The sequence below is a fragment of the Panthera leo genome, chromosome C2, assembly GCF_018350215.1.
Source record: "Panthera leo isolate Ple1 chromosome C2, P.leo_Ple1_pat1.1, whole genome shotgun sequence".
Taxonomy (NCBI): Eukaryota; Metazoa; Chordata; class Mammalia; order Carnivora; family Felidae; genus Panthera; species Panthera leo.
Window position 1 is genome coordinate 53,369,541 of NC_056687.1, and position 27,495 is coordinate 53,397,035.

Genomic DNA, 27,495 nt, shown 5'->3' on the forward strand with positions numbered 1-27,495 from the left:
CACACACACACACACACACACTGGAGTGTTACTCAGTAATCAAAAAGAATGAAATCTTGCCTTTTGCAACAATGTGGGTGGAACTGGAGGGTATTATGCTAAGTGAAATTAGTCAGAGAAAGACAAATATCATATGACTTAACTCATATGAGGACTTTAAAACCTAGAACAGATTAATATAAGGGAAGGGAAACAAAAATAATATGAAAACAGGGATGGGATAAAACATAAGAGACTCTTAAATATGGAGAATAAACAGAGGGTTACTGGAGGGGTTGTGGGAGGAGGGATGGGCTAAGTGGGTTAGGGGCATTAAGGAATCTATTCCTGAAATCATTGTTGCACTATATGCTAACTAACTTGGATGTAAATTAAAAAAAAAAAAAGAATATGTTTCTCTTCATTCATTACTTATGATAAATGCACCATAAGAATATAATATGTTAATAATAGGGCAAGCTGGCTATGGAGTAAATGAGAACTCTCCATATGTGTTTGCAACTCTGCTGTAAATCAAAAATTTTCTAAAATATAAATTTTATTTATAAGAAAAATTAAAAATAAACTGGGGTTATTTGCAAGAATATGTTCTTTGCAACCAAGTAAATTGTTTCCATACCCAAACTTTGAAAAGCATTCTTCTACTCTTGTTTGAACACTTAGCAGTTTTAATTTTTTTCTGTTATAAAAATTTTTGGTAAACATGAATACTCCTAATTAAACACACACAACTATAAATTAACATGATTCTATGTAAGTGTGGGTCTCTGGTCTCCTCACTATACAGATTTATAAATAAATGTATATCAATACGGTTAAGTTTCTTAATAAATATTGCCAAAATTCTCATCAAAGAGCAATATGACCCATTTACTCAATAAATTATTATTATTTTTTGTTGTTATGTCTCTTTTAACAAGTATGAGTCATGATTCTTGAGTCTGATTTCTGGATCACCAACAAGATCAAGTTTTTACACCTGAAAGATTAAGTTGCATCTGAGTTTCTGTAAATCGCCAACATAAAAGTCTCCTTGTATGTCTTCCTGACAGCCAGCCAGTCTCCACACATTTCTGGGAACTTAAAACTGTCACAAATCACCATCAGCCTGGATTGAAAAAGAACATACATAAATGTTTGTACCAACTTGGCAAAAGACTTGTTGCAAGGCCTTAAGAATGTCCAAATATGATTACTCCAATCATGACTCAGTCTCCCATTTATGAATGGAAAACAAAACAAATTTCAGTAGCGGTCAGTCGTCTTAAGCATAGCATCTGGATTAGACTTACCTTTTTACAATAAGAAAGATCACCATAAATAACTAGTATGTGATTGAATCTGTGGTCTGAGTAAACTTGTGAAAAATTAACATACTTGTGTGTGTATATCTGTGTGTGTGTGTGTGTGTGTGTGTGAGAGAGAGAGAGAGAGAGAGAGAGAGAGAGAGAGGGAGAGAGAAAGAGAAAAGAGAGAGATGGAGAGAGAGTTTTGCTACATTCCTTATCTATCACAATCAGATATTGGTAAGATTAATGAGAAGTCATCCATAAACTATTCCAAGTTGCATGGGGGGAGTTAAGGTGAAAAATATCAATTAAAAATGTCTTTTGCATTTCACTAGTCATTTTGTTTTGTTTTGTTTTGTTTTGTTCCTGATCAGACTGGCCACGACTTGAACAGCCAAGTAGAGGAAAGAGAAGTTCATAATACTGAAAACTCCTGTATCAGGTCCCATTTATACAATTCCTCAAGTTTATTCTAACAGCAAGTTAAAATAACCTGGGAAGCTAGCATTACCACGTTCTTTTTACGGATGAGGAAGCTGGGACACAAATAGGTTAATTTACTTTTCCGGGATCACACAGCTTAACAGTGATGATATGACATTCAAATCCAAGTCTGCTGAACTGTAAAGTCCACATTCTTTTCATTAAACAAGTTTGAAAACTAATATAAGAGAATCCAAAATGCAGTATAAAATATACAGAACTGTTTCTCTTACACAAGCTCCTAGGATAAAATCAAGAATTAGGTTGAAATAAATGTTATTTCTAAATTCTATTTGAATATTTTTTATTTTGATTCCTGAGTGGAAAACATTACCCATTCCTTTGTATAATTTCCAGTCTAGATAATTTAGGGTTATATTAAATGCTCTATTGAGTAAAAGACTATTTCATACATAAAGTTTATTTTCTCTACAACTCAGTTGTAATTGGTCACAATAATTTATATTTAATTCATGTATTTTTCTTTAGTGTTTAGTCAATTATTATGCTGCCTTTGGATTAATCATATTTTTAGGAAAATTTCTCCAATCTAGCATTTGGCAGTGCAATGGATTAAATAGCATGCCCCAAAAGATATGTCCAAGCCCTAACCCCAATACCTGTGAATATGACTTTATTTGGAAATAATGTGTTTGCAAATGTTATTAAATTAAACATCTTGAACTGAGATCATCCTAGATTTATAGTCAGCCCTAAATCTAATGACTGGTATCCTTATTAAAGAAAGAAGAGGTAGATTGGTTACAGAAAGAAGATGATAGGAAGATTGAGACAAGGAGTGGAGTGAGCCTCTATAAACCAAGAAAATCTGTGGCTTGCTAACTCTTACCAGCGGCAAGAAGAGAAGCATGAAACAGATTCGAAGAGCCTCTGGAAGAAATCAACTCTGGTGATGTCTTGCTTTCAGTCTTCTGGCCTCCCAAACTGTGAGAAAATACATTTCTGACGTAAGTCACCGAGTTTGTGGTTATTTGTCACAGCAGCCCTAGGGAATGAATACAGGCAGTTTAGCATTTTCCTTTTAAAACAGAAAAATACATTTATCTGAGCTATCTGCCCCAGTTTATTTCAAAGATGGATCTACAATGGCTTCTTTCTATTCAGATTGGTATTTCAAATCAGTATAAGTTTCATAAGTGACTCTCCTGTTGAAAAAAGTAAATTTCAGCCAAACATAATAAATCTTATGACATAATTATAGGATCTTATGGATCTGAAACCAGAAACTTTCAACAACAAGATCAGTGAAAATGCAAGACAATTATAAATACATTTATAATAAATTCAGGATCTTTAAGTAAATTTCAGAGAAAATTCCAAACATTTGTAATGGTAACATTAGAATATTTATAATGCTTGAAGTTCTTTGCATTTACTGTCTCATTCAGTCCTTACAAGGACCTCGTACAAGCACTCTTATTATCTCTGACATTTTGATGAATAAATTGAAGAAGACAGGTTAATAAATTAGTGCAAAGTTATACAACTGAGATATGATTAATCAAAAAATTCAAACCTAGGTAGTCTGTTCTTAACCTTAGTTATTTTATTCATTTCACACATCTGCAATACCTGATTTTTCAAAAAGTGGAAAGTGCAAACACCAGTTACTCAGAAAAATTTTTTACATCAGTGTCTATTTATTTTTGAGAGAGATTGCAAGTGGGGGAGGGGCAGAGAGAAAGGGAGACAGAGAATCCAAAGCAGGCTCCACACTGTCACCGCAAAGACTGATGTGGGGCTCGAACCCATGAACTGTGAGATCATGACCTGAGCCAAAGTTGGACGCTCAACTGATTGAGCCACCCAGAGGCCACATTTACCCAGAAAAATTTCTAAAGAGAATAATTCAAAGATGGAACTTATTAAATAAAATAATGCCCAAAACATAAAATGCCACATGCATTTTACAGCTATTTGAACTGAAATAGGGACTCGATGGATCTTCTGAGTAGACTCGAACTAGGTATATGACTTAAAACATTATTTCTTGAGGCGCCTAGGTAGCTCAGTCATTTGAGCAACCAACTCTTAATTTCGATTTAGGTCATGGTCTCATGATTCATGGGGTTGAATTCTGAATTGGGCTCTGCCCTGACTGTGCAAAGCCTGCTTGGGATTCTTTCTCCCTCTCTCTCTGCCCCTCCCCCATTCTCTCTCTCTCTCTGTCTCTCAAAATAAACAAACATTAAACAAATTTAAAAAAAGATTTCTTAAATGTTTTATTTAGCTTTTTAATGCCATGTTAAATTCTTCTCCTGCTGTGTAAAAGGCTGGCATTCCATGGCAATCATGAAGTCTTTATACCAAACCCCTGAATTGGTGGTGACTGGCATTGAGCCTACCTCTAAATGTATCCTTGATATATGATCACTAAAGATGATGGAGGTATCAGAACAAACTTTAATCTGAAACTGGCTACGAATGCTGAAACTATCACTGGTCACTGAGGTTAATCAGAATGTTCTCTAATATATATTAGGTAGTATTTTACAAAATAGTATGGGGGAGAGAGGGAGGGATAATGGCAATCAGAGTTATGAGACTCTAAATTATTGCATGATGGTGTTAAATTTAAGAGCATATGAATTATCTGGCCTGATCTTCTGCCACCTTCTTAACTCCTTTGTCTCTTTATAAATAATAAACCCATGAAAAGTTTGAACTCATGAAATAATGGCGAAGTGTTGGGTAACTTGAATGCCTTTATAAAGTGTAGGCATTACATATAGATTTTAGCAACTTTTTTTAATTTGAGTATAGTTGACACATGATGTTAGTTTCAGATATTCAACAACTCTGTATGTATGCTAGGCTCACCACAAATTAGCTACCATCTGTCACCATGCAATGCTATTGACTATACTCCCTATGCTCTGCCTTTCATCCCCATGACTTACTCATTCCATAACTGGAAGTCTGTATCTCCTACTCTCCTTCACTCATTTTTGCCCATCCACACCAACCCCTCCCCTCCAGCAACCATCAGTTTGTTCTTTGTATTTATGGGTCTGTTTCTGCTTTTTGTTTGTTTATTCATTTGCTTTATTTTTTAAATTCTACAGATAAGTGCAGTCATATAATATTTGTCTTTCTCTATCTGATTTATTTCACTTAGCATAATACCGTGTAGGTCCATCCATGTTACTGTAACTGATCTTGTAATCTCCTTTCTCTGTAATCTACCATATTTCTATAAAGCTAAATTTTCTAAAATTCAGATCTAATAAAAACACTGACATTTTAAAATCATTCAGATTTTCCTATTTATGAACAAGATCACTTTGAAACTCTTTAGAGTAGTTAAGTGTGTAAAGTATGAAATCAAAGACTGTGAGTGGGAATCACAACTCTGCATTTACCAATTGAGCAGCCTTGTACAAATTATTCAATCTCTCTAAACCTCAGTATCTTCACCTGAAAAATGGGGGATCCTAATAGTACCTACTACAGAGGGCTGTAGTTATAATCAATAGAGAAAACATATGCTAACTGCTTATCCTAAGTGCTTGCATAATCAGTTCTCAGTTAGTAGTAGTAGTTTTTAATGGTTGTTATTACTATTATACATCATTCACAATCTGGGCTTATCATACCTTTACTAAACTTATTACTCACATTCATCTGCCTTTTTCAAAATAAACCATCTAGTTTCACATTTCTTTGTAGTGTTACCTTTGTCTAAAATTTCCTTCCTCATGACATTCACAGCATTCCTGATGTGTTAAACTCCTGGTGCATTTTTCAAGATCCAATCCAAACATTGCTTCCTCGGAGAAAACTTGACTAGGTAGAATTCCTGGCTCCCTGAATTGTGCTAGCATAGCATTTGGAAATATTTCTCTCTTAGCACTTCTCATGCTGGATCACAGATAATTGAGGGAGTCTGTCCTTCCTAATGTCAGAGAGTCTAGCCTTCCTACTAGACTAAAGCTAGGGCTTGGTCATATTCATCCTTTCCAATACCTGAAACATTTGCTAGCACATTGGGTAGTAAGTAAACATTTAGTCAATGAAAGCAAATTAACCTGTTTGCACTATTCCAAAGCCCATTTTGGTACTAGTTTTTGCTCCAGTAATGGAGAGATGGTTTATATCAGACTAATCCCCCCACTAAAAACAACTATAAACCCTGAAGCAAACATTTGAAAAACCCCAACTATTGAAGGCATGAGGGAATGTCCAAAGGCAAGCTAGAAGTGGAAGTGATACAATCTAGAAAGAAGAGAATTACATTGAAGGAAAATCTATGTTTATATGTTTTTCCCCCCCCAAGAGCATTTTGCTTCTGTGTGACTGGAGCTGTCTGAATTCAAACACAGAACCAAAGTCTTATTTGTTTGAAATCTCAGGAGATAGCTTTTAGGACTGCTGGTAGAGCTAGAAATGGAAAGGAAAAGTCCAGAAATGAGGTAGGCACAGAGGTGAAATCCCTGAAATTTTAAACACTGACTCAACCTTTAAATTGAACACCCATAGAACAGACTCCAAAAACACAGCATCAGGGAATATGGGTAAAACCGAAAAAAATTAGCAGGTATTTTAGCTGCTAGCCACAACAAAGGAGACAGAGCTTGAAGTTTTAATCTTGTTCTGTTAGAAGAGCTTCATAAGCAGTTTGGGCATTCCATTAAAGCCTAAGGATAGGTAAGCCTTAAGAGAAAAGTTACCAGCCCAGGACTAAGAATACCCTTAAGACTAAGAGCAAAATCAAAACAAGCCATCTTCCACATAAAACCATCCAGATGAAACTAATCTTTACCCATATAAAACCAATCTTTCATATGTGCAGGATGATCTACTTTTAATTGCCTGCTAGAGCAAAATCAACACTCTTCAAAGGAAGATAATAGAACATACAGTATCTACAGCATATTATCCACAATGCCCAATATACAATTAGCTATCACTAAACATACAAGGAAATGGGAAAATGTGGCCCATAGGTCCCGAGAAAAATAAATCAATAAAATAGACCAACAAATGAAAGCAAGCTGCTATGGATTACCTATAGGTAAATTTTTATTTTGTTTATTTTTAAGGAATATTACCAGAAATAAAGAGGGGCATTTTCTAATAATAAAATGGTCAATCTTATCAGGATGACATAACAATCTGAAATTGATATGCACCTAATCAAAGAGCTTCGAAATACCTGTACCAAAATCTGGTAGAATTAAAGGGATAAATAAACATACCTACAATCTGGGTATGAGGTATTTTAACACTGTTTCTTATTAACTGAATAAAATTACTATTCAAAAATATTAGTAAAAATACAGACTTAAATAATATCATCAACTATTTTAATCTAATTGACATTTAAAGAATATTATACCCAATGTCTGTGGAACATATATACTTTTCATGTGTAGATGGAACATTTATCAAAATAGAATACATGCTAAACTATATGTCCTAATACAGCTCAAAAGAATAAACTTTTCAGCACATGTGATCTGATAGTAAGGAAATTAAATCAGAAGTCAATAATCATAAGTTACCTGAAAGGGCTCCAAATATTTAGAAATTAAACAAATACTTCTGAATAACCATAGGTTAAAAAAGAAATCCCAAGATAAATTGGAAAGTATTTTGAATAACATAAAATAGAACATATGAAATATGCAGGATGTAATTAAATCAGTAGAGAGATACAAAATTGTAGTTTTAAATGCTAATATTATAAAGGAAGAAAAGTTTAATTTTTTTAGTGTTTACCTATTTTTGAGAGAGAGAGAGAGAGCACCAATGTGTGCAGAACTGCGAGCAGGGGAGAAGCAGAGAGAGAGGGAGACACTATCTGAAGCAGGCTCCATGCTGTCAGCACAAAACCTTACATGGGGCTTGAACCCATGAACCATGAGATGATGACCTGAGCTGAGGCTGAAGTCAGATGCACAACTGACTGAGCCATCCAGGCACCCCTAGAAAGGAAGAAAGCTTAAATCAAAGTATTTTACTAAAACCACTATCTTATAACCATGTTCAACAAAGTTTTCTTTGTTTTAATAATACCTCCAGGATAAATCCTATCTCTGACTGAATCCAGAGTCCTAAGATTCCTAGCTTCTTCATGGAGAAATCTGTTCTAAGCATAACACTCAGTAGCAGCCATAGTCAAACAATCCTAGATAAGTGAAGCCACACAGCAACTTTATTTTTTTATTACTTATATTTTAGAGCACAGAAATTAATTAAAGAGGTTATGGAACACTTATCTGCACCCCCCTTCCACCATAACACCCGTAAATAATCTTACATATGTGCATATACACACACAAATATGTCTTACAAAGTAACAGAATAAAGCCATCTTTCCCGTTGTGGTTAATAATCAAAATCCTTATCATGGTTGATATTTCTTACATTAGAATGTTTCTGTATCACTTGAAATTTGAAAGTTCTGCTTTCTTCTACTTCTTGTACCAATTGGTACAGGGAAATAAATTTTACTATGTGGATCTCCTTTTAGTTAGGCATTCTGTTATTACTTTCTTATAAAAAAGGTACCAGCTAATAAAAATATAATCACATATTTAGTCTCGGTTTTTAGGCATATTTTAGACTTTCATGTATTCACAAATGCAGACTGAATTCACTAAATTCACAAAAGCATAGCAAAGAGTTTATAACTCAATTACCTATTTGCCTGGAATCTCAGAGAGAGTAAATGAAAATACTTATTACAGACGTTTCCTTTCATGAGTAGAATCAATATTTTTATTATTTTTATATTTTAAAAAATGGATTGGTTATCTATAAAAACAATTATATCCTTAAAACAAAAAGAAGACTTCTAATTCATCCACATCTAGGAAGTCATGATATGTTCTCTAAATTTATTAAAAAAAAAGCTTTCAAGTGCTTAAGGACAAAATATTCTTAAGAATTTAGAGCTTTATAAACATATTTTTTCCTTTGTCACTCTAAAGTTGTGCTATAAGAATCTGTAAAATCATGTTTCAGAATGATTTACTTTATCATCACAGAATGATAAAAATCTAGTCTGTAAACCTACCAGGTTTAACTTGGTAGTTTAACTTAAGTTAACCAGGTTTAACTTAATGAAACCTACTTGTTTCATTAAGGATATGTGTTTTCTTGATCTGTTAGCGTCTTAGCTGGAGATAGTATTGAAATGTATACAGGACTGCATATTGTTTTATTGTCTTCTATATGCATCTTTGGGCTTGGGGTTCAGACAGACACCACTGTTCTTGTGTAATGAATTAACTAATTTGTTGTTGTTGTTGTTTCATTCTAATTTCCATTCTCTAAGTACTACTATCTATTTTTCCAGGTCCTTAGTACTTGTCAGCCAACTTCGATTTCATCAATATCTGCAAACTATTGGCCCAACTTTTCCTGCTTTCTTACCCCCTCAATGCCCTCACTCCCTTACTCAGGTGCAGCTCAGTGATCCATCATGATCATCATACTTTTAGATTTCTCTCTCTCTCTCTCTCTCTCTCTCTCTCTCTCTCTCTCTCACACACACACACACACACACACATACACACACACACACACACACACACACACACACCCTCCAGTTTTTTTCTATCTCCTCGGAATATACCCAAAAAAGCACTACTCAAGTTAAACCCAAAATTTAGTAAGTCTTATGTCTGGACCCCAACACATGAGTACAGATGGAAGAAACAGAATCTTCTTGCTTGGACCCACTTTAAATTCTTGAGCCCAGATTTCAAGTGGGCACTTAACATTACATAGCCATGATTGTACATTTCACTAGTAAATTTGTTTTCCCATCTTCAATATAATAATTTAATGTCAAACCTCCTAAATTTTTTCCTTTCTTTTTCAGTCTATGATCTCAATTTGTATTCATTGAGGAAATACAATAAGTATTACCTCATTTTTCCTCTACCAAATATACAAATCTTTTTCTATATTCAGATGCTATTTTCTCTTTTATTTTAATTAAGAGTTGTCCCTGATCCTATATAATATTAACATCTCTACTTGGATACTAGATCCTAGAGCTTCTCATTTGCTTAAGGACTTCATCTATTTTCTTTTCTGTCTCATCAGTGTACTCTTTCTTAAACTTATATCCTCCTTCATCTATCATTCCAACATGTTTATCTTTGTATCAAAGCCCTTTTTTGAAAATATTTTCTGTACACTAAGTAGTAAATCTATTTCTACCATTTCAAACTATTCTGATGTGTCTTTCTTCCTCCTTCTTCACTGAAATTACCTTAATGATTACTACTTCCTTATTGTCCTTATTGTCCATTGTTTCCAATGGAAACATATCTGTTCTCATTCAAATTTCTGTCCCAGGCAAAATGGTTGCCTTCTCTTTAAGCTTTAAAACTTCATATCCTTGTAACTTTTCTTTGTGACCCTTAGCTTTTTATTGCACAAAATACCTTTACGCAAAATATTGTAGTGCCCCGGGATTGGTTTTGAACCCTGTTCTTTTTGTCTATTTTCTTCCGGAATAATTATATATCCATGGATTTAAATAGCACTATATACTCTGACTCCAAAATTTCTATCTCTGTTTTGTTCCCCTCAGCATTACACTCATACATTCATTTGTCTACTTGACCTTTCCACTGTGATTTATAATAGGCATTGTTGGCTTTTGCTTATCTTCAAGATTCATTGTAAATGTTAACTTCTAAGAAAAGTCATTCTACCTAAAATTCTTTCTATCCCATTACACTACTTTATTTACTAAAAGATGCTTATCATGTTTTGAAATAAGCTTATTTATTTATTCTGTCTTTTATTTGCTTACTTTCCTGTTCCATTAAAATACAGTCTCTTTGATGGCAAGGTTTTTCTCAATCATGTTTTTCTCTGTATCCTTAGCACCTAGAAGAGTACTTAACACACAGAAGGAACTCAAAATATTTGTTCAAGGACACTTAGAAAACACATTTGTGAGTTGAATTCTAATATTCATCAATACTAGTATTCATCAATTCTAGTGAGAGTTCTATTGATTCATTAAATTGGAAATGTTATAGTAGATTTTAAATAACTTAAGGTTACAACTTACCTGTAAGCGTAACACTGCAGCATTTATTAGCACATGCCATTGGCTTCAAACTCCCGTCTCTCCACATCTGATGTGGTAGCACAGGTTACTTTTAGGCATAAGTATAAATTGTCTTCACACTGTTTCTTGATATTTTTAAATTTAGGCTACATTGTTTTGATAAGTAATTATATTTTATAAGTTTTTAGACCCTATTATCACAGTAAAGTAATTCTTTTTCATTTATATGCTTCAAACCAAGAGTCTGGATGGGACTGGATTTGATATCCACCAGTCAAGGTGGCTGAAGTGAAAATCAGCTTCTGTGAAGACTTTTAAAAAGACCATGTATGAAAACTGCATAACTAATAAATTAATCAGAATTTGATGGCAACTTCATTTCTATTTGAATACATATGATGGCAGAGATTATGAACTACACAAGTGTTACCAAACATATACTCATGAAAAAATATGACTTGCAGTATGCAGAAGTATAGTTTTCTGTTTAAGGTACCTGGCTTTATGTCACAAATTTAAGATAATACAATGCCATCAAAGATCCTAAAACACAGTTTACTGTTAAAATCTTAGGTACTTTGTTGTTCTATTTAACTTTATAAACTATATGTTCTGGTTACAATTGATGACTTTGGTATTATTGAAGATTCCGAACAAAATTAAGCACAATCTAAGCAAATGTACTAAATAGTAAATAACAATTAATCCCTCTGTGTGGACCAGAGAGTAGAATTTGAGTTTTGGGTTTTTTTAGGGTTTCCTTTTGTTTTGTTTTGTTTTTTGTTTTTCTTTTTGATTTTTCATTTGTTAGCAGCCTCTTTAGCATCTTACCTACAAACTATCTGGTGAATAATTACAACCTAAAATTTGTGGGGTTAATACTTCCCAGAAGAAGATGAAGGAATATCTGAAAATACGAGATTCAGAAACTATCAGTTTTTTGTTGTTTATTTCAAATTCCATATTTTTCATCTCTTTCAATTCTGATTGCATGAATAGAGCCTTTAACATTCTTTAAAATTAACCCCACATTTCCAAATTTGTATTAGCCCATGGAAATCTTTGTAGGCAGTTAACCTTGAAACATTCAAAAATCACTGAACACTTATACTAAGGAGATGGTCTTGAGACCTGAAAGAAGAAAGTTCAAGACATAAATGGAATAGAATATAATCCAGCTTCATTTTTTTTATTTGTATCTATATAGAAACAATAAAATCTTTCTTTAGTTCTTTGATGTCAAAGTGAGCAGAAAATGCAATACCTTGTACCAAATTCCCTCCTATGATTTCCATTACTCATACGGATAATGAGGAATTAAGTGTGGTTTCTGTGTATAATAGAATGGTTTCTAAAATGGATCCATCAAGTAAAATATTGAGAAAATACAGATTTACCACACATCTTACCTTGTAATCAACCTCTGCTCATCTTTTTAGTATTATTTTTGCCTTTCTCTGCTCTTCCACTCAATGCCTTGCCTTTACTGAAATAATTTTTATACCTCAACAATATTCTCTACACATTTTCTTCCATTTTATAGCCTATTACCTCTGCCTGACCCACCCCACTCTCAACACACCCCAAATGTTCCCCATAACCCACCTCTTTTCCTGGCTTAGCTACTACTGCTTTTCAGCTAAGGTGTTGCTTCCCTCTCTGTCTCATTCCCTGCCCAGTCGGGGTCAGATGTCCCTTAAGATAACACCTGGACATATCTCTTTCATGGCACAAAGCACATATTATTTTAACCTATAGTTCTTGTTTCTCTGGATCTGAAGGCAGAGACTGTGTCTCATACATTTTTATTCTGAGCTCCAAACTGTTATGTAACTGTGCAGTGCATGATGATAATTAACTAACAAGTGATTACTTAATGAATGAGCTCAAATGCATAGGTGATAACACAAGCAGTGACTAGACAAAGGACAGAAGCAGTCAATTCATCCAAGAGGAAATAAAATTAATTAAACATACCTTGTTTACCATGCAAACTAAAGAAGTGAAAATTAAAACAAATTTTGTGTTCAGGCACTTATTCAAAGATAAACTATATTGATGACATTATTCAATGATAGTAATTATGAGATAAAATGAGATCGTCAAATATTACTAGTAGAAATATAAATGAGAAAAAAAAATTAAAATTATAGTAATGAATGCTGAGAACCATAAAAATGTTAAACACCATTTGACCCACTTTGGGAATTTATCTTCGACAAAGGAACCAAAGGAAGGAAAATCTCCAACTCACGTCCATAAATTCCAGACACATCTACTCAGCTGTCAATTAAACATCTCTACTAGGGCATTTGGCAGGCATTCAAACTCAACATGTTTGAATTAAACCCATTCTTGCCTGGAAACTTGGCTCCCAGTTATAAGCTAGGGAATATTCTTTTTTAGTTAACAGAACCACCATTCACCGAATTGCTGACATGAGAAATTTGGGAAATATCTTTTAATCCCTCCTCTCTACTTCACTTGGCTCATCCGATAAAACACAAAGCCTTGTCCACTTTACCAACTCCATTTCTTCTTTCCATCATCTCATCTATACCTTACTCCAGGGGTCTAGGCTCTCTAACTTGAATTGCTTCTCTTGCACCCACTCTTAACCAATCAGTTTTGCATAGTACAGATTCTTCTTCTTTTTTAAAAATTTTTTAACATTTATTTATTTATTGAGTTATTGAGTTATTTATCTATTTCTGTGTATGCAGGGGAGGGACAGAGTGTATGCAGGGGAGGGACACAGAGAGAAGGAGTCACAGAATATGAAGCAGGTTCCAGGCTATGAGCTGTCAGCACAGAGCCTGACACAGGGCTTGAACCCATAAACAATGAGATCATGACCTGAGCTGATGTTGGAGGTATAACCACTGAGCCACCCAGGCACTCCAAGATTCTTCTAAAATACAAATCTTGTAATATCACTGTCCTGCATAAATCTTTCCAGTGCTTTTATGCTAAGTGAAGTAAGTCAGGCAGAGAAAGACAGACACCATATGTTTTCACTCTTATGTGGATCCTGAGAAACTCAACAGAAGACCGGGAGGGAGGAGAAGGGGCAGGGAGGTTACAGAGAGGGAAGGAGGCAAACCACAAGAGACTCTTAAATACTGAGAATAAACTGAGGGTTGATGGGGGGGGGAGGGGAAAGTGGGTGATGGGCATTGAGGAGGGCACCTGTTGGGATGAGCATTGGGTGTTGAATGGAAACCAATTTGACAATAAATTTCATATTAAAAAAAAAGAAGAAAAGAAAAAATCTTTCCAGTGTTTTCTAGTGTTTAATGTTCATTGCTCCTTAACTTGGCTTAAGAGGCCAGCTGTTATATAATACAGGGCTCTCCTTTACTTCTATTGCTATGCACCACCCAGGTTCTCTAGTTCCTCTGAGACCTTGTGCTCAATTTACCTCGTCTGTTTGGAAGGGTCTTCTCATCCCATTTCTCCTTCACCTACTCATCCGTTAGGTTTGGACTTAGTTGTTATTTCCTTCAGGAAACCTTAGCAGACAATATTGCTTATCGCCATATATTTTTCTTCTGACAACATGTGTGGCAATAAATAAATTTGTTAATTAATAATAAACTAACTTCCTGGCCTATTGGAATTCAGGAAGGCTGACATTATTTCTTTCTTGCCGGCCACCATATCCTTAACACCTAGTGCACTAAGACAAATGAAATATTTATATATTAAATTAATAATGCAATCACCAAAAAATTAGTTTAAAAAGAGAGAGAGATCAGACAAACAACAATAAAAGCAATCACATTCAATGCTGTAAATGAGACTGGGTAACCATATATTTTTGGTAGAAATGTGAACTGCTACAAACTTTTAGATTAACTAAACTAGCAACATGTACTAAATTTAAAAAAAAAACATTTGTTTTTCCAAGTTTTTATTTAAATTCCAGGTAGTTAACATACACTGTAATACTGGTTTTGGGTACAGAATTTAGTGACTCAACACTCACATTCAATACCTGGTGTTTATCACAACTAGCGCTCTCCTTAATCCCAACATATTTAACCCATAGCTCCTCCTCACACCCACCACCCCTCTGGTAACCATTAGTTTGTTCTTTACAGTTAAAAATCTGTTTTTTGGTTTCCTCTCTCTCACTCTCTCTCTCTCTCTCTCTTTTTGGAATCTTGCCATTTGCAATGATGTGGATGGAGCTAGAGTATTATGCTAAGTAAAATATGTTAGTCAGAGAAAGACAAATACCATATGATTTCACTCATCTGTGAAATTTAAGAAATAAAACAAATAAACATAGGGTGTACTAATTTTTTTAAAAAAAACTCTTCCTGGGGTGCCTGGGTGGCTTGGTCGGCTAAGCGTCCAACTTCGGCTCAGGTCATGATCTCACGGTCCATGAGTTCGAGCCCCACGTCGGGCTCTGTACTGACAGCTCAGAGCCTGGAGCCTGTTTCAGATTCTGTGTCTCCCTCTCTCTCTGCTCCTCCCCTGTTCATGCTCTGTCTCTCTCTGTCTCAAAAATAAATAAACATTAAAAAAAAATTAAAAAAAAAAACAACTCTTCCTGTTCCTTGGAGTAGTACTCTCAGTTTTGGAAATCTATCTGCAAATATAAAAGCTTCAGTATAAAAGGACCTATATACAAAGGATTTTTGAAAACATTGTATAGCCACCAAAACTAAAACTAAAACTAATAACAGATTAAAATATTAACTTTTGAAACATATGTATGTTTATCATTAAGAGAAACATAGAATTGATATTATACAAATAAAGTATTATTATACAGTTATCACAAACAAGAAGATAGATGTACATTATTGACTTGTAAGGATATTCCAAGATATACTGTCAAGTGAATACAGCAAAGTTTACTTGAAAAAAATCAACAACATAAAAAATATGGATAAGTATACATACATATATGCATAAAAATGTATAGAAAAATACACAAACAGCATTAGTTAACATAAAGGGTAGGATTTGAGAGTACTAGGGAAAGAATATTAAATTTCCCCTTATAAATTTCTATCATTTGATCTACTACAATAATATAATGGAAGAGGGAAATGCCCAATTTGAGTAAGATGAAAGGTACTAAGAAAATAAATGGTGATTATTCAATTTTTTACAAGTATCTTGAAATGTTTTACATTTTTACAATATGTATTTTGAAAATTGGAAACAAAAGAATGATGTCTTTTCTCTATCAGTCAAAACTGGATCTCTATATCTCTTTGGTCATTTGTTTATAAAAAAATTCATTTCTGTATTATTCCATACCTCTTTTTATCTAACCCAAATCTCAATCTTCCTAAATCCTTCTCCTGACTCTCTAAAATTCCCCTACTTTGGCTTGACTACTTGGTTCTTGAGCACACTTCCCTCCCTGAAGTCTCTCTTCATTATAGGCATTTATTCTTCCACATGCTCCATACTTCATACCAGACAGGGTGGGCCCCTGGTTTTCCCCACTCCTGCTTGTACAGTTTACTTCTTAATGTTGTAAAAGAAGTAACCAAAAGAGGAAAGAAAAAAAAAAGAAAAGAAAGAAAGAAAGAAGAAAGAAAAAGAAGAAAGGAAGGAAAGAAAAAATAGAGAAAAGAAATAAAGAAAAGAAAACGCTTGATATTCCAATAACTCAGTCCCAACCACACTTTCACTCCAAACATGAATATTCAGTTACTTACCACTGTATCACTCATCTAAATCTTTGATATATTCCAAACTACAATATTGGTCTCTCACCTCAACTTCCTTTTAGTCCAGTCTCCTTCTATGAGTAAATGGCACTTCCATCTACCCAGTTGTTTATACCAAAAATGTGGGAATCATCATTTATAACTCCCTCTGTCATCCTTCGTATCTAATTAGAAACTATTTCCAAAATATATCACACATTCAATTCATGATAATAATCTCTTAGATTATATTCTTCACTCAATATCTGTTATAGAATTATACATATATACTTTCTTTGCAACATGATTCTGTACCTCTCACTAGAGTAGCTAGACTACATTTCCCCACCCAATGTTTTGGTTGGCCATGTGATTTGCTTTAGATAAAGGAATGCAAACAGATATAATATATGCCCCATCTGACAGGGGCTTTTGGCTTAGACTTTTGCACTTCTTCCTGTCAGCCATGAAAAGAACATTTCCAGGGAAGCTGGTGGTCCCAAGAAAGAGATTAGACACATGGAACAAGTCAATATCCAATGCTCAGGGAAAACCATTGAGTCCTCAGTCTACCTGCAGACTCATGAGTGATAAAAAATGTTGGTGATCTCTGAGGTTGTTGTTGCACATCACTGCAGCAAGATATTCATCTAATACTCTATCTTAGTCCAATACTCTGTCTCTTATCTGGACTGATAAAAATGCAATAGTCATTTATCTGGTATTCAAAGTCTTCTGCAGTGATTCCCCACAGAATAGCCAGAGTAGGTGTTTTAGAAATACAAATTCAATCATAGCACAATCCTTAGAATCACTTAGTGTTGTTTTTTTTTTTTTTTACTGCACTAGAATATAATCTAACTCTATAAAGTCCTGATGATAAATTAATAGAAATATACTTCAGATTGCATGTGGAATTGCTAGTTAATTTTAGGGGAAAAAAACATTTTTTTTTTCACGCACTAAATTTCAACCATAAGAAAAATGTTCGTGTTTGTTTGGTTCCTTAATTATGTGGAGCTTTTTCCATGTTAGGTCTCCAGTGAAATCTGAAGCTCTGCCTGGGTCTCTGTCTCCTGTCCTGCATGGTCTGGCTTATGCTTAATTATTTACCAGAATTTAGCTCCAATTCTATCTCAGATATTAAATTTACCCCATCAGTTTCATATCACTTCATATCACTTGCCAATATTTGCAATTACATATGTATATTTATTCATAAAATGTCTGATTTGTTTTTCTTCGAAAGATTGGAAGCTTCACTGGGATAGAACTTTTCTTTTGTTCATCCATGTACCTGGCAAATTAATTTGTGTCGGAGTTCTTGAAAGTATATTGTTTTTGTCACATTCTTGATAATATTTTGTTCTTGCTGAGTTTCTGTAATGGTATCCAATACTGATTAAGGATGGTATTCATTTAAATAATACCAGAAAGACAAACTTGAATGACTTTTTATTTCTCTGGTGGTTAGACCAAGGAATGGGAATGGCTGAATAAATATCTAAAGGGGAGAAAAAAACCATCAAGTGATTTTAACACATATCTTGAAAATATAAAGGTAATAATGATCATTTACTATAGTCAAGAAAAGGAGCAAGCCTTGAGTATAAGAATCTGCATTATTTAATTCTATGATTGCCCCTTCTTGAAATGATGATCTTCAGTCACACACACCTTGGGGAAGTTAGCAATGTAAATGCAGCCATAGTGATTTATTTGAAAGTTTATCTGGAAATCCTTCCTGATTGAAGAACATCAACAGAGGAAATATTCAGACTTTATTAGGTGCTTGATAGTTCTTATGGTTGTTAAACATTATTAATCTACTCATGTACATGTTGGTTCAAACCTAGCCCATCCTATCTAAAAACTATTACTCTCCCACTGTTATCTGTTCACAGCACACATGGACACTACTCAATTTATTTCCAGACCGCAGGTAACTACATTGCAATCTTCTCTCTCAAGAAAAGAAAGTATTGCAGAATTTATGACCATTAGGATATTACCAACGTTCTATACTTTCACATAGATTCCAAAATATAATGGAAAACACTGAATTAGGACTAGAAGAAATTTGATTCTCTTATCTCCTCTTTCCTCTGCCATTTCCACACTAGTAAGAAAGTTCTTTTATTTTTCTAAGACTCAGATTTCTTTAAAAAAAGAAAAAAAAAGGAAAGAAAAGGAAAGAAAAAAGAAAAGAGAAAAGGAAAGGAAATATTAAGAAAAGGAAAAGAAGAGAGGAAAGGAAAGGAAAGAAAAAAAAGAAAAAAAGGAAAGAAAAGAAAAAAGGAAAGGAAAGGAAAAGGAAAAAAAAGGAAAGGAAAGGGAAAAAGAAAAGGAAAAGGAAAGGAAAGGGAAAAGGAAAGGAAAAGAAAAAGAAAAAAAAGAAAGAAAAGAAAAGGAAGGAAAGAAAAGAAAAGGTGGGAAGGAAATCTACTTTCTTTACTTATTCTTTTTTATTTATTCAAAAAGCCAAATAAATCAGATAACACATGTAAAAGTACTTTGCAAAATTTTAAGACTAGTATTATAATAGAGTGCATTATTATATGCTTAATTACTCATTACTCTTATCTGTCTTGGCCAGGTTTCTGGTCAGACATTTTAACCGAATTGAAATAATTAAAAATATATGTACTTTAGGAATCGATATTTTCTGAAGTTGCATGACTCTAACATGGTAGACTGAAATTTGGCCCATTTTATTAAGAGATTTCTGTCAATTACTACTGTTATGTGTACACTTTTAAAATTAATACATTCCCATTAAAAAAAACTATATAAAAGGGTTCATTTTTAAGAAGCTTGTTTGTGCCTCAGGGGAGCATCTGTCCTGTTTCCCTTTACCATCCTCCCCTGTAGGTAACCTCTTTAATTAGTTTCTGTTATAAATACCCAGGCTTTCTTTATGTAAACACAAATAGGAATATATATATTCCTGTGTGTTCTACAAAAGTTAGCAATATTCACTAAACTTACTTTGTTTTTTTTTTAAAGGTTTAATTAGACTTTATTTTTAGAAAAGTTTCAGATTTCTGGAAAAATTGTGAAAATAATAGAGAGTCTCATATACTCCTGTTATTAACATCTTATATTAGTACATTTGTTACAGTTAGGGAGCCAATAATGATACATTATGACTAACTGAAGTCCATATATTTTTAAGATTGTCTTAGTTTTTTGAAGGAATTCCCTCATTTTGAGTTTGTCTAAAATGTTTCTAATGGTTAGACTGGAGTTGCCAGTCTTGGGAAAGAAATCCACAAAGGGAAGCTGCCATTTTTATCATATCATACCAAGGATATGTGCCGTCAGTATGACTTACCACTGGTGATGGTAAGCTTTCTCCCATGGCTATGGTTTGCTTGCTGGGTTTCTACATTGTGAAGTTACTCTTTTTTCTCCCCCTTCCATATCATATGTAATTTTTGCTACATGAAATATACTGCAAAGGTATTTGTACACACATATTCTGAAGTATTACATCCTGGATCTAATTAGATTTTTGGATCTTGTACCTTTGCATTACAATACTTTTGGCCTACATTCTACATTGTCTGAGAGCAAGAGCACTACCGGTGATTTTCTTAATTTGCATTTGCCTGAATTACCTAATCCATTTTTTATATTTAACCATTCTGAATCTATTTATTTTAGATGTATCATTTTTCTAGAGTAAAGCATTGTAACTTACCCTAAAAATATTTTTTTTGAGTTTATTTGTTTTTTAGAGAAAGTGAGACAGAGCGTGTAAGGGAGGGGCAGAAAGACAGGGAGAGAGAGAATCCCAAGCAGGCTCAACACTGTCAGTGTGGAGCCTGGTGTGGGGCTTGAACTCATGAACCTGTGAAATCAAGACCTGAGCCAAAATCAAGTCAGACACTTACCCGACTGAGCCACCTAGGTGCCATCCATGCTAAAAATCTTTTGCTTCTAATACTTAAGCCCATTTATGTTTACTAAAAAACACATATGGCAGTATTTCAGATTTTGTCTCATACTATATAACAGGTAGTATTCAAAACAACATATAATGCATTAGATATGAACATTATATAATTTATGTACATGTGAATACATATATAAACATGTCTAAATTACACATGTATATATGTGTGTGTTTGTATGATTTTTTGCCTTTTTTTATAGTTCTGAAATTTTGGAAGTCTTGTATTTTTGTTCTAGTAGTAAACTTTACACTTATACTTTAATACAACACCCTTAGACCCTGCTCTTTAAGATTATTATCTACTTGCTATCTCTTATGAATTGTTAATAATTATGTTACTTAATTAATACTTTTTCTCTTATGTGTGCTAAAGTCTCACTACTTGAATAGTAACTTAAATGATATTCTTTGACCCCCATCCTCACAGATGAAGACTCACTGGGCTTATTCTGGTTCCAATATTGCTCCCCCTTTCTCTCAATTTTTATTATTCTTTATATCATTTCTATGCTTGAGAGCACTTAAAATTTACACTCCTTTTTTTTATTCTTATCATCACTATTTTTTTTTTTTGCATTAGATCTGAAATTAAATATATTCAATGCTTACTGCCAGTTCTTTTGCTAAAATATCCTCGGTTGGCTGGACTGCTAGTATTTTTTTCAAGGAGAGCTTAGAAAAACAATATTCCCGGCATTCTTGCATAAAAATTCTGCATTTGTAGCCTTTATGTTTGAAGAGCGACTTGCTTAGATAGAAAATCCCTAGCTCACATGTTCTGAGAATCCTACGGTGTACACTCTTTATGGGAAAAGAGATGATGGAGTTGAATACTTACTAAAAATAAATTTCACAAGCATGACTTTAGTTCCTATTATATGTCAGGTGCTTAGTTAGGTACCAAGGTTATTTAAACTAAAAAGCAAAAAGCAAAACCATAACTGCCTTTACAGACCATATAGTCTAAGAGAGGAGTATGTCAAAAAATAATTACAATATAGTCCAAGAGAAATTAATAATAGCCAAAAACATGAAATGTTGAGTTAGCACATTTAAAGCATCTAAAGAACACATAAAGCACCTAAAGCACAGATAAAAGTACAAATATTTGTACAAATAAAGATAATATGTATTCTATTTAATAGTGAAAGTGAATAAATGAATTTTAAACATCAAATTAATATCAATGTGCAGTGTTCTCATTATAAATAGTTATTTAATATATATGTATCCATTAAGTTAAAAGTGTTATTTAAAAGATGTAGCAATAGGGGTGCATGTCTGGATGGGTAGAGCAAACGACTCTTGATTTCAGGGTTGTGAGTTCAAGCCCCATGTTGGGTGTGGAGCCTACTTGAAAAAAATAAAAATAGGAGCACCTGGGTGGCTCAGTTGGTTAAGCATCCGACTTCAGCTTAGGTCATGATCTCACCATTGGTGGGTTTGAGCCCCACATCAGGGTCTGTGCTGACAGCTCAGAGCCTGGAGCCTGCTTTGGATTCTGTATCTCCCTCTCTCTCTCTCTGCTCCTCCCCTGCTGGTGCTCTGTTTCTGTCTCTCTCAAAAGTAAATAAACACTTAAAAAATTTTTAAGTAAATAAAAATAAATAAATAAATAAATAAATAAATAAATAAAAGATGTAGCAATAAACAGCTTTATCCCCCACCCCCACCCCACTCCTCACTTAGTGCCCTTTCAGACCATCTCTGGGGCATGTGTCCTTCCTTTCCTCTCCATGAGCTCTCTGACAGGTCCCATGATTGTTCCAATCACTCTCATTTATTTATTTAAATATCTCCTGAGCATCTCTCACTTGACAGGTGTGGGTGATACAGCAAGAAACAAAACATAAAGCATAAACAATGTTTAAAGCTTTATAATATAGTGGTAACAAGTGATCTAGAGAAATGGGAATAAAGATTGGCTTCAATGTGGGGGTGATTTTATGTGGGCTGTCTGGGAAGTACCTCTGAAAGGTGAGATCTGAGACTGGAAGAAGTCAGTAAGCCAGGAGAATATGCGTGTGGATGAAAAGTATTCCAGATGGAACTTCAAATGCAAATCTCTATGGAAGGAGCAGACTCTGTGTGTTCTTGGAGCCTGTAACTGACAGAGTAGAGGAAAATGACATCAAAGAGGTATCAGGGCCAGATCATGTAGGGCCTTACATGTCAGGTTAAAAAGTTTGGATCTTTCTATGAGAGAAAAGGTAAGTAGTTGAACAGTTCTGAGTAGAGGGATGACAAGATCTGACTTTTACTTTGACAGGATCACCCTGAGCTATTATATTGAACAATGGACAGTAGGGGGCAAGAATTGAAACAAGAGGACTATCATTAAGAGGCTTTTAAACCAGTGCAGGTGAGAAATGATGGCAACTTGGGGGAGTGTGCCAATGATGAGTTCACTGGGAAGTAGTCAGATTCCCGATATCATTTGCAGATGGAGCCAACGTGATTTCCTAATGAATTGGATAAAAGATGTCTGAGAGCAACTCAAGAATGACTTTAGAATTTTCTGACCTGAACACCCTGTAGATGCTGTATACTGAGATAGAAGAAGACCAATATAGAAACGGGTCTAGTGGACAGACTGAGACCAAGAGTTAAGTTTTGGCCATGAGTGGGAGAGAGCCAAAGCATAAGAGACTCTTAAAAATCTGAGAGCAAACTGAGGGTTGACGGGGGGTGGGAGGGAGAGGAGGGTGGGCGATGGGTATTGAGGAGGGCACCTTTTGGGATGAGCACTGGGTGTTATATGGAAACCAATTTGACAATAAATTTCATATATTGAAAAAAAAATAAGTTTTGGCCATGAGAAGACAGTGAACATTCAAGGGAACAAGTTGAATCTATAATAAAGTATATGTGGGGCTCAGGTGATTGATTTAGGATAGTATAGGAGTCAGTTTCAGTTATAAATGTTATTTAAAGTCTTGGGACTAGATAAATTCTCCTAAGAGGTGAGTATAGTTGGGAAGGTAAGTGCAAGGATCAAACCCCAGAGCACTTCAGAATTTAGAGGTAATTTGGGAAAGCTACATAGACTAAGAAGAAATTTGCCAATGTTTGGAAGTCATCTGTGATCTTGATAAGAGCAGTTTGTGTGGAATAATGTGGATGAAAGTTTGGCTGATGTGAGATTCAAAAGAGAATGAGCTGGCAGATAGTGACAGCCCTTCTGTGTTTTGCTGTCAAAAGAAGTAGACAAAAAGCTCTCCAAATGGTGTAGTTGTAAAAAGGGAACGTTTCAGTCACTAGACTTTCATTCTATGTATGATGAAAAACTCCCAGTTCTGACCCATGTTAGCCTTGGAAAGGCTTTGGTGGAACAAGAGGGTATGGTTGATGTCACTCTTCTGTCTATCTCTACTACTCCACTCCATTAAATAAGCTACTTCTAGGTCCAGAGGGTGAAAAAAGAAGTAAGGAGAAGGAAGGAATTATAAGGGAAAGAAGAGATGATACTTGACCAGCAATAATGGACTCTGACTTTGGTCTTTATAGAGCATGGAAGGTACTTATATTTGAACTGCAGGCTTGAAAAACGTTCAAACTTAGTCCCCATCCCTTCACCCCCCCACCCCTGCTCTGGGATAGGTCTGGTTTCCTAAATTCAGATAATGTCTCTTCCAGCTTGTCTTTTACAAATATTCTCTCTGTACCTTGGTTTTGAGCAGTTTACTACAGACAAATTCTTTTGAGCCAACTTCCCACCAAGTGATTTTCTTTGAACTAAGTTCCTTTAAGACCACAGGATGACAAAGATCTGTGCAGCTTTGCTCTTAAATATCTTGAGGAAAGCAGACTTTTCCTAACTCCAGCTTTCTCCTTGTTCAATCATCAGAACAGCTAAGCAGCCAGGCAGTCTTAACCTTCTAGACTTTTCCAGGCTGAGGTGTAAAGCCAAGGTTACCTTCTGATAACCTGGCCATTTTCTTTGCTATATAATGTTCCAAGGGTAAATTGAAAAGTTCTACTTTGGAGGATGAACTAAATACTGATAACTTATTTATAGTGCATACTATGACAAATACTGTTCTAGAATTTTTATTCGTATTAAAAAATATATTGCTCAGAGCAACCCTTTGAGGTAGGAACCCATTTTACTCACAGGGAGACAAAAGGAATAGATAGATAGATAGATAGATAGATAGATAGATAGAATCTCCACTTTTAAAGTCAGAGGAAATTCTCAATGTTTGGTTGATTTTCTAGACTTTTACTTATATTTCAGGCAAATTCCTATCTAATATTGAAATGCAAGTATAAGCAAGATGTACATTACTTAAATGAATTCTTACTTTGTAATTGTATTAAGTAAATATATTTTACAAATTTAAGAAAAAGCATATATTAGATAATGGAAAAGTATAATGAAATATAGCACTTTTATTTGCAGTCTAAATTCAAGGTATCAAAATATCATGTGAGTCATCTCAGAGGCTAGTATTATGCTAATACCCTATACACTTTAGCAAGTAGATGTTCTGGCTTCAAACTGTTTATCTTTTTAGGCTTATCTCCTGAGGAACACTGAGAAACTTCCATAGTAAATGCTGCCAACACTACTAATGGCCTATCATAAAAAATAAGCAAGGAGAAATAAAGTCAATTCAGCCATCTTCCTCCAAAACTTCAAAGCTTATATCAAAAATTCACAACCAGATATAATTTTTAAAGCAGTAAAACATGGAAGTGTCCAGGAGCAGACAACAAGCATAGCATAACACTTTACCTTTTCCTGTAGAAAATCCCTCTAGATCAATGTCAGTGTCAGAGTCACCTCAACGGATTATTTTAAATGTGGAAGGTCATTACCCATTTCTGGAGAGTTGGAGTCTTGAGGTCCAGGGTGGGGTCAAGCTGGTCCCTAGTTGATTCTAATTTTGACATGTACTGAAGCTGTCTAGCAACTAGAATAATTGTTCTCAAGTCTTCAATGTTCTCTGTACCATCTACATGAATACCATTTGGAGGTTCAATAACATTATGACTTTATATTAAAAATAATCTTTTCATTATTATATATATTTTTTCATTATATATATATATATATATATATATATATATATGATAAATTGATAATAGATAAGATAGATAGACTTTTACATACCCAGCCTACAACTGATGGAACATTTCATTAGCCATTTCATGGTTTTGTATGCACACATTCACAGTTTTGGACTGCAAACTAAAACACCATTAAAATTCAGCATATGCTTCTCCCATAAAGTACTGCAGTATAAATGATTTACATTTAACAATTAAAAAAATAATGTTTCAGAGTATCTATATTTCCAATGAGGTGTTATAAAAGAGCATGCTGTTATCGACAAGAATACTGAATAGTAAAGAAGTATTAGTATCACTGTACAAAATAAAGAAGAAATGGTTTTCCTTATATAAAACCATAAGAAGACATGGAGAACATGAAAAATAAGATACCAACCTGGTATGTGAAATCTACACTGAGTCTTGAACAATGAAAGTTGATTTGGAAATTTGGAGATCTGATCAGGATGTTGAAGAGGGAAAGAGAAAAATAAAACAACTTAGCAGAAGGCAAGTGTAAAGTTGAAATGTTATTTTAGCACGTGAACTTCTGCAGAAACTCACATTAGCTAAAACTCAATTATGTAATCTAATTGTTTCTTGTGACACTTAGCTTTAAAATATTGATCAGTCATTAACAACTTAATTTTTAAGTACTTGGAACGTAGTAGGTAAAGACCCACACTGCAGGGTATAAACTATAAAATATGTGTGGCTGATCCATTTAGCCATCATCCTTCATGATTATCAAGAAAATGTGCTCAAGTTCATTTGTGACTAATTGGCAAACCCTCATTACAAAACAAAAACTATCCTTCCCTTTTGAAAAATTTCCTTAACTGATTTTTCACTGGAACCAATTGCTTCTCTATCCTAAAACCTTTTTTTTTTTTTTTTTTTTGGTCAAAGGGAAGCTTGCTTCGCTGCCTTTTTTTTTTTTTTTTTTTCCTTTCTGTGCTTAGGAACAAAAGCAACAAAAAATGATCAATATGGCAATCAAGATAATTCAATAAAACACTTTTTCATTTGTCTGCCACCAGTGAATGCCACAGTGACCGCCACAACAGGAAAGAAAGAGGGAGAAACTCTAAGGCAGTGTTTGAGTTAATTTGCCAGTTTTAACATTTCTTTAGAAAAATTTGGTCCTTTGGTTCAGATACACAGTTCATAGTTCCATCAACTGAAGCTGTGCACAGATATACAGGGAGAAAATGTCTCGTTTCAGGTTAACTTGGTTTTAAATTCACAATGTGAATTCTCTATTTGAAATGTAGCTAGTTTTGTCTAGTCTAAATTGGGGATATGTATCATTGTCTCCTTTTGCCTCAGGCCAGGACTGGAAATGAGATGTTTCATTTCAGTGCATTTTTTTTCCAGCTGAAATTGTGTAAATAAATAGATTGGGAAAGATTTAATGAAATCATCAATAGCCTGGAGCCATCTATTGGCCCCATGCTAAGCATTTGGCATAATCAACTGTCTAAGAGATTGAAAGTCTTACGTACTGGGATTTAAGGTTATCATGAGCTCAGAGAAGGGGGAATCTAGGAAAGGTTTGGCACTAGTATCTTCATATACATGAGTTAGGTCAGATGAAGTGATAAGTGATCCAGGGCACTTTAACCAATAAAAAGAAATCATATGGATAATTGAAATATTAAAATTCAAATTTTAACAGTAAAGAAAAGCTACATAAGAATTCAAGAGAACTTACTTTTCTTCTGATTTTGTTAACATCTGGTTACCTTTAGATAAGCCACATGATTTCTCTATGCTTCAGTTTCCTAGCAGGAAAAAATGTTAAAAAAGGACTTTTACCCTGAACATTAAGGACTGCAGACACAACAAAGAAAGAAAGTAATAAAAAATGGATCTGAGCAGTTCATCCTTGCATCAGCTGGAACAGTATTGCATTTTTCTACTGCATCTTACATTTGCATTGGAAGGAGTCCAGTTGCTATAAAATGTTTG

At 34.3% G+C, this 27,495-nt stretch overlaps 1 long non-coding RNA gene across 1 annotated transcript; it reads right to left on the minus strand.

Annotated features, from left to right (window-relative positions):
• Positions 1-653: 653 nt before the first annotated feature.
• LOC122230154 lies at positions 654-27,495 on the minus strand. Its single transcript, XR_006207303.1, has 4 exons — positions 27,239-27,495; positions 25,922-25,982; positions 2,623-2,778; positions 654-1,108 (listed from the first exon to the last, which is right to left on the minus strand). It is a non-coding gene; the product is annotated as an uncharacterized LOC122230154 (long non-coding RNA).